General features: G+C 38.8%; 2 pseudogenes; both read right to left on the reverse strand.

Annotated features, from left to right (window-relative positions):
• Positions 1 to 382: 382 nt before the first annotated feature.
• Positions 383 to 6,381, reverse strand: LOC149184402 (exocyst complex component EXO84B-like; annotated as a pseudogene).
• A 2-nt stretch (positions 6,382 to 6,383) lies between these two features.
• Positions 6,384 to 7,724, reverse strand: LOC149184403 (exocyst complex component EXO84C-like; annotated as a pseudogene).
• Positions 7,725 to 13,922: the final 6,198 nt, after the last annotated feature.

Genomic DNA, 13,922 nt, shown 5'->3' on the forward strand with positions numbered 1-13,922 from the left:
CATTATGTCTGCAGACATTCCCCATCTATCATGGTTGCTTTCTTGGTTGGGCTCTTTACTACAGTGTCCACTAACATATGAAACAGAAGTATCAGCGTGCTTATATCCATCAGACGAGACACCACTTTCATACTTGTCATCAAAACTACTCTGCTTCCTTTCACGGGACCTATTTCCGTGCCTACTTTCATATTTATCATATGAACTCCTAGAATGTCTCCCTTCATGTCTATCAGCAAATATTTCCTCATAAGTGGAGCTGCAATAATAACAGACATTATTATCATTATAAAGTTTCACACTATGACATCTATCATTGCTTTCATCCTCAAAATGATCATTCCTCTTTCTATGCTCATGCTTGTTTGACCCGTTGTCATTGTCAAGGAAGCTTTGTGAGCAATTGCTTCACCACCTTGTGTTTTCCAACCAACACAATTGCAACAAGTTGTGCAAGCTCATTCAATTTCATGAATAATGCCTAGAAAGACAAAGAGGGCATTGTATTTGCATCCCAAAATAAATCCTCATTCTTCCCATTTAGGTATGTAGTTCCAGTCAATTGCATAGTGCCTTCTCTAGAATATATGAGGCCAAGGACATATTGCTGACAAAAATGATCTCTCAATATGTCTCCTACATGTTGAAGATGGCATCTCCACTCCTTGAGTTCTACAGAGAGTGATGCAAGCTGCTTTGTTGCTGTTGTTTTGCATGTGCATTCTTGGTTTTCAGTTTGTTGTCCCAAAAATTTTGAGATAGAAAGTAGTATCAGTTCATCAGCAAGGGTTGACGAATTTCCCAAAAGGGAAAGTTGTTGAGTCTCTATTTCCGCACAAATCAAATTAGAGTTATCTATGAACTTTGTGCTATTTTCCTCTTCCGAGGTATAACATATAGCTCCCATACAAGTGTTCATATAGCTTTCAAAAAAGGCAAGCAATCCATTTCAAAATACTCCCTCCAAAGTGCACAATTGCGAATGGGGTCAAGCGTTCTACAGTGCCCTGTACCACTGAAATAAATTTGAATGCACTATTAGACAGCTTAACTTGACAAACGAAACTAGCAGCATTTTGTATCTATGATGTGTGGTTCACAAGAATATCATTAACTGGTAAAGTGAGGACCCAATCATCACTTTCTGTAATAGCACAGATATCTTCCTCAACCTTTTTTAAGTTTGCCTGTAAAGCCCGTTCCCAATACAGCTGAGTCCACTCTAAGAGATATGGAGATAATATCAAGCCTTCCTTCTCCACCAATGAACAAAGCGAGAAAGAAGCCTGCACACACATTGTGGCAGCACGAAAACCTACTTCTGGATTTGATAAGGATGCGTATTTCTTCACCAACTTCACAAAATGTTTGATTTCTTTCTGAGCCCATTTTAAAAATTTTGCAGAATATTCTGATGCAACTACAAAAATTGTTGCAAAATTTCTTTGTTGCTTGTGAAATGACTGAAAAAACCAGTTGTGCTAGGTTTGTAGCATAAGTTTTAGGGTAGAATGGAATGGAAGGAAAAATACTTTGTATATTTCTCTCAAGTCGCGAATGATAATAATGTAAGAATAATGTGATTGCCTCAGGACCATCACCAAGTCTGAGCAGACCAGACAATGCTTTCCGCAGCTCAAAGCCATGCACTACAAGTTGTTCAGCAATTTCAGCAAACTGTTTAGAAAGTTTGTCCTTACACTCACTAACAACAGATTGATATAACAAGAATTTTGATGATGAAGAGTCTCCTTCTTTCTGATATTAAATGAGAGCTCCATCCTCTTCATCTGATGACAAAAGTGAGGATCCCATCTAGGAGTTGAATGCTGCATTAATGCACCTCTCCAACTCAACTTGTGATAATTGTGTTGGAGCCTCAAGCATCTCAAAACCTACTGTGAGGCTGCCATAAGGTTCACCTTCATCAAGAATGACAGTTGCCTTGTGCCTTAAGAAAAATGGAGTGCCTCCAAATAAGAAGACAAGGCCCCAACACATAACTTCATAGCACTAGACTAATATACTAGATCAATCACTTTCTTGAGTGAGGATAGTTGGCCCCAGAAGCAATGTAATTAAATACAACGTCCATCAGCACCTCAATACCATGCTTGTGTGCTTCTCTAACAAGAATTTTAAATTCATGAATTGCATCTCGTCCACAATTCCTAACACCTGTAGCAGCATATTGAATCATTGGAGAAAATAAGTTGATGGTTGAGTAGCCCCAAAAATTCATCTTGTGATCACCCATAACAGGATTATCTGAGTAATATTCCAATTCATTAAACTTCACGTAATTGAGTTTAGTTCTATCTATCATTCATACCAAGATTGAGATGAAGAAATAATGGCCCATTGATTATTAGGTTCCATCATAGGAAGCTAAACCATGTTTCAATAAACCATCCTGAAAACATATCATCCAAAGTGATACATCTCTTGCCTATTTCAATGGACTGCGTGTCTAGAAATCCTGTAGCCTTTGTATCATTTGAATTTGGCATTGATATTGGTGAGAGAAAAAGACTGATACAACAACTAAGTTGCTGGTTGTAAGATGTCTATTTCAATCACTGATGTTGTTCTTCATTTTCCAATCTCCCCTTAAGAAATTAGGTTTAGTAGAGGCATGAATTATCTAAATATCTGACTTGCACATCATAGCATAGGCGCATCTTGATAATTTCAACTCTCTTGACTTAAATGAGTAATTAACTAATGGTCTCTGTCACATATAATACTAATAATACATCATTAAATAAACTCTGCAACATACATCAGTATACTTGATAAAGAAACATTTATGCTTGCATGAAGAGATCCTTTCCAAGCCTTGGGCAGCAGAAATTTGCAGGAAACAAGAAAAGTTCCAATCTCATCACCAACAGTTCTACTTTTCTTGCAAACCCACTTCCCAAGAACCAGAGTAAGTGGAGGGTTTGTGTTTCTATGGTTTGATGGCCCCAACAGTATCTTGAAATCCTACTACATATGGATAGCTAGTGCTATAGCATGGTCGAGAACAATTGATCCATTTGGTGGACACTTCAACAGACTATGTAGATCTTGATGATACGTCTGTATAGCCATTGATGGTCTAACCACCTTAGCAAACTGAAGATCTTTGTCATTCAAAATAATATCAATGTTAGCAATGTACAGTGACCTATGCCACGAATTGGAAGCAGGTTCTCAATTACCAAGAATTGCATCTCCTTTTCCTCAGAAGATCATTAAATACATGAACTACTGCACTAGGAGATCTTTGAGTCAATCATTCATTCGATCATATCTTCTGATCCAAAGGCCCGTTTCGGGAGTGTGATATACCATTGGAAATATCTTTCTGAGCCACTTCTCATGAACACACTTATGAAATGTTTTGCATTGAAGATCATGTGAAAAAATTCTAAAAACCAGATATAGTAAAATCCCATTTTGATCACTAGTGACAGGCTGCGAAGACTGGAACTATCATTGGCCTTATTGGGGATGGCAGCTCCTTGGAGGTGTCAAGAACACCGTAGACCAAGTGCCTAGCTGATTGGGCCAATACGGTCACCAACAAATGCAAACCTGAACAACTTATACCAACCCAAAACACACATACTGCAACCTGTTTATTAGGAAATTGAAACGAATGCCGAAAATTGAAATGATGCCTTGGGTAGCTTATTTATGTACAAACCTACCCTACTTTGCTACAAAATTACTAGATCAAGTGATGCTATAGTGCCAAATCAACCAATCAAGCAGTTGTGGCAATGATGATGCTAGGGATTGCTTGAACCAGGACACAATTGGAAATGCTAACAGCCATACATGCACACAATGATTTTGGCTGTTTAAAAGACAATCTGGTTTGTCATTCAAACTGAAAAAATATTACATATATGCAACAATAGGATCATAGAAACCAGACCATGTCTGCTGCCCTAACTCCTCAACATATGCTTCCAGCTGCAAACTGTCAATGCAAACATCCAAGGGTGGCCTTACCTTTCCTTCCTTCTGTTGAAAAAGGTCCCCAAAGAATGGGACTTGACAGTCCAGATCCTGGGACTGTATTTGGATCTCCAACTCGGCAAGATCTTCTTCAATTTTAATGGCAAACTCTTGCAAAAATCCATCTTAACTTCATGGCTACATTGACAGGATTTCAGATAAGAAGAAAGAGATGAAGCAAAGTTCTCATCTACCTCATCATCTGTACACATATCTTCCCATTCTCTAAAGCCTTGAATAGAGGCCACCTATATTTTGAATTCTTCCTCTTTCTCCATCCATGTTTCAAGAAAGATACGCCAAAAATTTGCAAATGACTTAATAGATCTGATAGGAAAACCTTTAATCCATCTTCTACATTTTCCTTGAAACGAATCAAATAACAATTTGATGAAGACATCTTCTTTTTTTACTCTAAGAATTTCCACAAATGTTTTAAAATTTGCTATATGTTCAAAAGTCAAAGTCAAATCTTCCCCATTGAATTTAGGGGCATTGCTCAAAATATATGCATCCTTCGGTAATTGATTAGGAAAACTAGGCATATTAGAAAAATGGATACATGAATACCTTGAATAAATAGAAGCAACACCTGATTCCTTCATTTAGCCAGCGGTGCCACCATCAATACTTTGAAACTTGGGATTTCAAATAGTGGAGTTGCCAGGCAGATGTTTCAGCCTTCATATGTATCTGACTGTTGTCCACCATCAGCAATCAGATCTGCAACTTGAACAATCTTTCCCGGAGAAGATCTATCACCTCATTCCCTGGCAATGACGCCAATATGCTAGCACTCAGGATTGTACCTCAAGGCTGAGAAAAGGCAATCTTGAGGTAACCACAAACCAAGCTTTTGATCTAGAATCTAGCCCTGCCATAGCAAAGAGGGCTCTCTCTTTGCCAACGAAGGGTGGCTGTAACAAATGAATCTTAGGCTATCTATAAAGTGCAGGTATTTGTTTGAACGTTTTGGGTCGAAAACAGCAAGATAAAGGACCATTGGGCTATGGAGTCAATGCCAATTTCTGGCGGAAAACTTGGGGCAAAGTAGACGCAATGCTCAACTAGATAAAAGATGTAAATGAGAGAAGAAAAGAGGAGAAAGCCCACTGCCCTGCAGGCATCAATCAAGGGATGGATCTATAGTGGCAGCGATAGAAGAAAGAGAAACACAAGGTTACTCAATAGAGCATCTAACAGAGGATGGATTCTGCAAAGACCCACTACATTTAACAACAAAATCATTGTGAAAGGAGCATTGTGCGTGGATGGATTCCTAACACTTCCCCTAGATAATGTTGTAAGAAGAATTAGCGGAAAAAATAAAGTATGTAAGTGATCTTACAAGGAACACATGCTAGACATTAAACACCGTGATGGATCCCAAATCTAAAGGGCAGAAACTACTCCATTAAAAATAATATTCAGAAAAAGCTTTACACAGTCCAAAGCAGCCTCACTCTACTGCAAAATCGAACCCCCTATTCTTTCAAAATAATCCTACTTATATAATATTACAAAATCATTTTAATTTCCTCAATATAGGAAATAAAAAATAATAATAATAATAATGAAATCCTATCATAAAACAATATTATAAACTAAACAATATTAAAAAACTCTCGTGAACTATGGTAAATAGAGCTGTTTTGAAAACCAAAATTAATGAATTTTGGTCAAGATATGCTTCCTTTAAGGGTGGAATTCCACAAAATCTTCCTTTCTACTGCCATTTCACCCTTTGACTGCTAATATTGAGCCCTAAGATCTGAGATTTTCCTCAACTACTGCTGGATTTGTGCCTGGCAACTCTGACACTTCAGTTTTTACCACTAATTTTCCTCTTTCAAAAGTTGATCTCCATTTCCTCAAATCTGGGACTTGATTATTCGATGATTTTAATCCTAAAATATCTCACTTGTTTCCAAATCTTCCACATTATCTAAGTTCAATGACAATGATTTTGTGAATTTTTTTTAGAAGAAGCATTATGTCTGCAGACATTCCCCATCTATCATGGCTGCTTCCTTAGCTGTGCTCTTTACTACAGTGTCCACTGACATATGAAACAGAAGTATCAATGGGCTTATATCCATCAGATGAGACACCACTTTCATACTTGTCATCAAAACTACTCTGCTTCCTTTCACGGGACCTACTTCCGTGCCCACTTTCATATTTATCATATGAACTCTTGGAATGTCTCGCTTCATGTCTATCAGCAAATATTTCCTCAGAAGTGGAGCTGCAATAATAACAGACATTATTATCACTATAAAGTTTCACACTATGACATCTATCATTGCTTTCATCCTCAAAATTGATCAGTCCTCTTTCTACGCTCATGCTTGTCTGATCCGTTGTCATTGTCAAGGAAGCTTTGTGAGCAATTTCTTCACCACCTTGTGTTTTCCAACCAACACAATTGCAGCAAGTTGTGAAATCTCATTCAATTTCATGAATAATGCCTGGAAAGACAAAGAGGGCATTGTATCTGCGTCCCAAAATAAATCCTCATTCTTCCCATTTAGGTATGTATTTCCAGTCAATTTCACAGTGCCTTCTCTAGAATATATGAGGCCAAGGACATATTGCCGACAAAAATGATCTCTCAGTATGTCTCCTACACGTTGAAGATGGCGTCTCCACTCCTTGAGTTCTACAGGGAGTGATGCAAGCTGCTCTGTTGTTGCTGTTTTGCATGTGCATTCTTGGTTTTCAGTTTGCTATCCCAAAAATTTTGAGATAGAAAGTAGTATCGGTTCATCAACAAGGGCTGACGCATTTCCCAAAAGGGCAAGTTGTTGAGTCTCTGTTTCCGCACAAATCAAATTAGAGTTATCTATGAACTTTGTGCTATTTTCCTCTTCTGAGGTATAGCGTATAGCTCCCATACAAGTGTTCATATAGATTTCAAAAAAGGCAAGCAAGCCATTTCAGAATACTCCGTCCAAAGTGCACAATTGTGAATGGGGTCAAGCATTCTACAGTGCCCTGTACCACTGAAATAAATTTGAATGCACTATTAGACAACTTAACTTGACAAACGAAACTAGCAGTGTTTTGTATCTGTGATGTGTGGTTCACAAGAATATCGTTAATTGGTAAAGTGAGGACCTAATCATCACTTTATGTAACAACACAAATATCTTCCTCAACCTGTTTTAAGTTTGCTTGTACAACCTATTCCCAATACAGCTGAGTCTGCTCTAAGAGATATGGAGATAATATCAAGCCTTCCTTCTCCAACAATGAACAAAGCGAGAAATAAGCCTGCACACACATCGTGGCAGCACGAAAACCTACTTCTGGATTTGAGAAGGATGTGTATTTCTTCACCAGCTTCACAAAATGTTTGATTTCTTTCTGAGCCCATTTTAAAAAAATTTGCAGAATATTCTAGTGCATCTACAGAAATTGTTGCAAAATTTCTTTGTTGCTTGTGAAATGACTGAAAAAACCAGTTGTGCTAGATTCGTAGCATAAGTTTCAGGGTAGAATGGAATGGAAGGCAAAATACTTTGTATATTTCTCTCAAGTCATGAATACTAAGAACGTAAGAATAATGTGATTGCCTCAGGACCATCACCAAGTCTGAGCAGACCAGAAAATGCTTTCCACAACTAGGAGTCACGCACTACAGGTTGTTCAACAATTTCACCAAACTGTTTAGAAAGTCTGGCCTTACACTCACTAACAATAGATTGATATAACAATAATTATGATGATGAAGAGTCTCCTTCTTTATGATATTCAATGAGAGCTCCATCCTCTTCATCCAATGACAAAAGCGAGGATCCCATCCAGGAGTTGAATGCTGCATTAATGAGCCTCTCCAATTCAACTTGTGATAATTGTGTTGGAGCCTCAAGCATCTCAAAACCTACTGTGAGGATGCCATAAGGTTCACCTTCATCAATAATGACAGTTTCCTTGTGCCTTAAGAAAAATGGAGTGCCTCCAAATAAGAAGACAAGGCCCCAACACATAACTTCATAGCACCAGAATAATATACTAGATCAATCACTTTCTTGAGTGAGGATAGTTTGCCCCAAAAGCAATGTAATTAAACACAACGTCCATCAGCACCTCAATACCATGCTTGTGTGCTTCTCTAACAAGCATTTTAAATTCATGAATTGCATCTCGTCCACAATTCCTAACACCTGCAGTAGCATATGGAATCACTTAAGAAAAGAAGTTGATGGTTGAGTAGCCCAAAAAATTCATCTTGTGATCACCCATAACAGGATTATCTAAGTAATATTCCAATTCATTAAACTTCATGTAATTGAGTTTAGTTCTATATATCGTTCATACCAAGATTGAGATGAAGAAATAATGGCCCATTGATTATTATGTTACATCATAGGAAGCTAAACCATGTTTCAATAAACCATCCTGAAAACATATCATCCAAAGTGATACATCTCTTGCCTATTTCAGTGGACTGCATGTCTAGAAATCCTGTAGCCTTCGTATCATTTGAATTTGGCATTGATATTGGTGAGAGAAAAATACTGATACAACAACTAAGTTTTTGGTTGTAAGCTGTTTGTGTCAATCACTGATGTTGTTCTTCATTTTCCAATCTCCCCTTGAGAAATTAGGTTTAGTAGAGGCATGAATTATCTAAATATCTGATTTGAACATCATAGCATAGGTGCATCTTGATATTTTCAACTCTCTTGACTTAAATGAGTAATTAACTAATGGTCTATGTCACGTATAATACTATTAATACATCATTAAATAAAATCTGCAACATACATCAATATACTTGATAGAGAAACATTTATGCTTGCATGAAGAGATTCTTTCCAAGACTTGGGCAGCAGAAATTTGCAGGAAATAAGAAAAGTTGCAATCTCCTCACCAACAGTTCTACTTTTCTTGCAAACCCACTTCCCAAGAACCAGAGTAAGTGGAGGGTTTGTGCTTCTATGGTTTGATGGCCCCAATAGTCTCATGAAATCCTGATGCATATGGATAGTTAGTGCTAATATATGGTCAAGAACAATTGAACCATTTGGTGGACACTTCAAAAGACTATGTAGAGCTTGATGATATGTCTGCATAGCCATTGATGTTCTAGCCACCTTAGCAAACTGAAGATCTTTGTCATTCAAAATAATATCACTATCAACAATGTACATTGCCCTATGCCATGAATTGGAAGCAGATTCTCAAATATTAAGAATTGCATCTCCTTTTCCTCAAGAGATCATTAAATACATGAACTGCTGCACTGGGAGATCTTTGAGTCAATCATTTATTCATTCATATCTTCTGATCCAGAAGCCGGTTTCAGGAATGTGATATATCATTGGAAAGATTTCTCTGAGCCACTTCTGATGAACATACTTATGAAATGTTTTGCGCTGAAGCTCATGTGAAAAACATCTCTGAAAACCAGACATAGTAAGAGCCCATTTTGATCACTGGTGACAGGCTGCGAAGATTGGAACTAACAGATGATACAGAGAATCAAGGTAAGTGTAACTGTAGAAGGACAACTCTTGAACATATCGGCAACACGACTGGAAGTTTGGCAGCTTTTGGATCTAGAGGATCAGTGGTCATGATGACGTGGCGGAGATCAAAAGGAAGGCAAAAAAGGCCCAACCCAGGAAGGTCGAAGATGAAGTACCCCAATTATTTTTTAATCGCAAGCTTGAAGGGGATAGCATATGCTTGCACTGTAAGTTCATCCTTTGGATGAATCGGACCTAGTAATTTTAACGAGCCTTAGGAAGTAGAAGCTCATGTTCGTCATGGTGACAAATCCAATGTCGTTGTATGTTTTAACAAGTCCGACAAAGGTGCAACTCGGTATCTTTTTCATGTTTAGAGAGTTTGAAAAAGACACGGAAACAAAAACTCCACATGGTCCCTTTTCGTACATTTGTGTCTCTTGAGCCCGAAAAGGTAGAAAACGATACTTGAGAGAACCACTTGACCATTTCAGTCAAGGAGTAACTTTTTCGTAAATAGTGCATCCTAGCCCGAAAAAGGGGTAAATGCATATTGGGCGCACGACGTTTCACATCCGTTAACGAGCTCAAAACGACAGGAGCTTGACAATATTTTCGTGTTTAAAGGGTCAAAAAAGAGCTTGAAATTGGACCCCCCATTTTATTCTCTTTTACGAGTCAAAATGGAAAAATACTCAGCAATCTTTTCATTTGAGTTTTACGAGTCGAGAAAAGAACTGAAACGTGACTCAGTACCATCGTCGAACATCCATCACTTGTCGCTGCGCAAAAGGTAAAATGCATTATCCAATTCTTGAGGCAAAATAGGTCAAAAATACTTAAAAACCCTAATATTTCATGAAAAACTGAATAAAAGGAGGGAAAAGTAAATTTTTTTACCATTTACCATTTTACCTTGTGAAAAACATTTTACCCACTTTTGCCCTAATTTTTCTGAAGCAGATTGTGGGAGATCCAGTAGATCATTCACCGAGCTGCTAGTTGCAAGTAAGAGCCAAGTCCTTAAGCTCCATTTCCATACTATTTATTCATGCTTTTATCCATTTTTTGGATTTTTGAGGGAGGTTTTGGCAAAAAAAATTGCCCTCGGTCGGCATGAATTTCGGGCACAGAATCGTAGCGGCCGAGGGTTGCTAAAACGACCAACCACGCCTTCGGCGCAACTGTTTTTAAAACAGGCGCACCAGCGCCGTGAACAAAGAAAAAACCATTTTTCTCTTAAATCCATTGTTTGAATCCAAATTTTAGTTGCCAAAAATGATTATTGACTTGAATACATGGTTTTTGCAAGAAAGAATCGTCGAAAATGGTAGACTGGAAAGAACGTGAGCATGAAGATGTGGACACCCAAGTAATGGCTGATCCGAACTTCTTGGATGCCTTGAGGAACTGTGGGATCCTCAATTTCTTTCTCACACCAGGGATGTGGGCTCAACCTGAGCTACTTCGATACCTGATTAGTCTTTGGAACATAAATCGGGAAATTTTTATCATTGGTGACCAGAAGCTAGAGTTGGAAACTTCAAACATCTATTTCATCACAAGACTGCCCCGGAGAGGGTAACCAATCAACCTATATGGGTCACGGTCGATTGGGGCAAGCATATCCATGCTACTCGCTGAACATTTCCCAGAAGCCCTCAAATCCAAGAGTGGCAAGATCGAGATTGCCATTGTGCGAGATCTTACACTGAGAGTGCTATTGTTGACCATCAATAGAGTGGCTGGGTCCTAAGCAGAGCACGAAACCAACAAGTCGAAATTTCTATATGCTATCGACTGTACAACACCGACGATCTTCAATTGGGCGAAAGCCATGAATATCAACATGAAACACCAACTATCAAAAGCTAAGGCAGGGAATTTGAAGCAATTTTGCTTTGGATCTGTGCTAGTGACCTTCTTCCTGGATCGGGTTCCGTTGTTCTAGTACCAGCTGACTGAGGTAGATCCATCGATGCCACGAGACCCACAGATGGTCCGTTGGAGTCGTTTGATGCCTAGGATCACCAGGGGCCAACATATGTCCTACAAACCCGCCTTCTTCTCATGGCTATGATGACAGTTGATTGTAGTGGAGGATTGGCCATACATCGATACCGACTTCTGCAAAGATCCGGATATGCTGCTTCCAGATGGGGAGGATTTCGACAATGAAGGTAAAAAATCAATTTTTAATTTTTTGATTTTTAATTGTTTTTGATATATATGTGTTTATAACATTTTGTTTTATCAATGCAGATGTTGGACCAGAGTGTCCTACTGAGATGTCCCTAATAGCCAGGCACGTCGCTCGCTAGTTTGATGTCACTCCTTATCAGGAAGGAAGCAACAACAAGGAGGAGATTGCGAGGAACCTTGAGGAGTTGAATCGTGGTATCCCAGAGTATGTTCAGGTGGGAGACATCCCACACCAATACCAGAGGCATATGGTGGGGTTATCTGATCGGATCTGTCGATTGCTGACTCGTGTAGCACAAGCAGTTTCATGTTACCATGGTCACCATGTTGATTAGCTCCTGGGTCCAACATTTACATTTTTTAGGCCTGCATGCCACAGATATATGAGGCCTGCAAGTCATGGATGTTATTTGAGCACACATATTATTTTTTGGGGTTTTGATGTATCAAACATTATCACCATATATATATATATATATATATATATATATATATATATATATATATATATATATATATATATGTGTGTGTGTGTGTGTGTGTGTGTGTGTGTGTGTTGTATTTTCTTACTTACTATGGTACAAATGATTTGTTTTAGCTTTTCACATGTTTCGTAAATGTCTATCCAACACATAATTAGCTAATGCATCTGTCAATGTATTCATGTGTCTGGGAATATGATGATATGTAATGTAATCAAAATTTCTTTCCAGTAGACGAATACGTAGATACATTCTCAATATCTAAGGGTTTCTGACGGAATATTTCCCATTGAGTTGAAGGACAATAAGCTGTGAATCCAGGTTGACAACCAATTCCCAAATGTCAAGAGCAATGGCTTCTAACAACAATTCGATAATTGTGTTGTATTCAACAATGTTATTAGTTGTACGACCTAAAAAAATACCTTGAAGATCAATCAACTCACCATGAGGGTCATAAATGGCCCATGCCGCGAAGGATAGATCTGGTACTACAACAAGCACCATCAGCGAAACCGATGTGAGGAGTCACAGACATCTGCAAAGTAGGGAAAAACATAGTAAACAGGAAAGTTGTTTGAAAACTAACACACCAAACCACACTACACAAAAATGAATGACACACTAATGTACACAAGTAACCATGCAAGATGACCTAAGAATAGTACTTTTTGAGATAAAGCCCATTTCGGGGCTTGTCTAGAGGATTGCCTTCATAATCAATTAGCTCATAGGCCCCTTTTTGCAACACTCGTTTAACAATGTAGGGCTCATGCCACATGGGTTCGAACTTACCTACCCCCAACTTATCATTAGCTTGATCATATAGTAAACGCAAGTCACCCTCGGAAAACATGTGATGGGAAACCGACTGATCAAAATGGGACTTGACTCGCTTCTTTTGTGCTTCGATGACCAAAGTAGCAAGATGGCGAGTCTCATCCAGTTGTTCTAAATACAAGAGGACCTCTTCTTGAGGTGAGGTTTCGAGGATAATTTCGACAACTAGCTTGAGTGAAGGAATTTTGCACTCAATTGGTAACGTTGCTTCCAAATCGTAGACTCGATGGAATGGTGTGAAAATAGTTGCATCCTTGGTCGAGATTCAGTAATCCCACAAGGCTGAAAAGAGCATGAGATGCCAATTTGACTTATGCATCCCAATAGTACGTTGAAGCATTGTAACCAAAACTTTGTTCACAGCTTCAAATTGACCATTGGCCTGAGGGTAATACGGGGTTGAGCCATCGTGGCGTAAACCCAACGTAGAGGTCACCTCAGCCATCATGTAATCCCGGAAATGGGAGCCATGGTCGGTGATAATGGCTTGAGGTACGCCGAACCTGGAAATAACGTGATTGAATAGAAATTGAGCCGCCATTTTACTGTCTGCAGAGTGTGTAGGCATCGCTTCGGCCCATTTGGTGAAATAATCCACAACAACGATAATATAACCGTTCCCCCCAGCCGAACGAGGGTTACATGTCATATAGTCAATGCCCCATTTGGCAAAAGGACCAATGATAATGCGAGGTGTAGGTGAGCAGGCGGGGCGCGCATCTTGCGCTAGTAAATTTGGCATTCATGACACTTGCGAACGACAAGGATGCAATCCTTAAAGATGGATGGTAATAAATAACCAGCGCGAAGGATTTTTTGAGAAGTAGCATAGCCAGACATATGATTTCCACATGCCCCAGAATGGCAATCATTAAGAACTGTCTCAGCCTCCTCGAGAGTAAGACATCAG

Source organism: Pinus tabuliformis, chromosome 3_2 (assembly GCF_031772625.1).
Source record: "Pinus tabuliformis cultivar Carrire ecotype Pingquan chromosome 3_2, CPIR1, whole genome shotgun sequence".
NCBI classification, from domain to species: Eukaryota; Viridiplantae; Streptophyta; class Pinopsida; order Pinales; family Pinaceae; genus Pinus; species Pinus tabuliformis.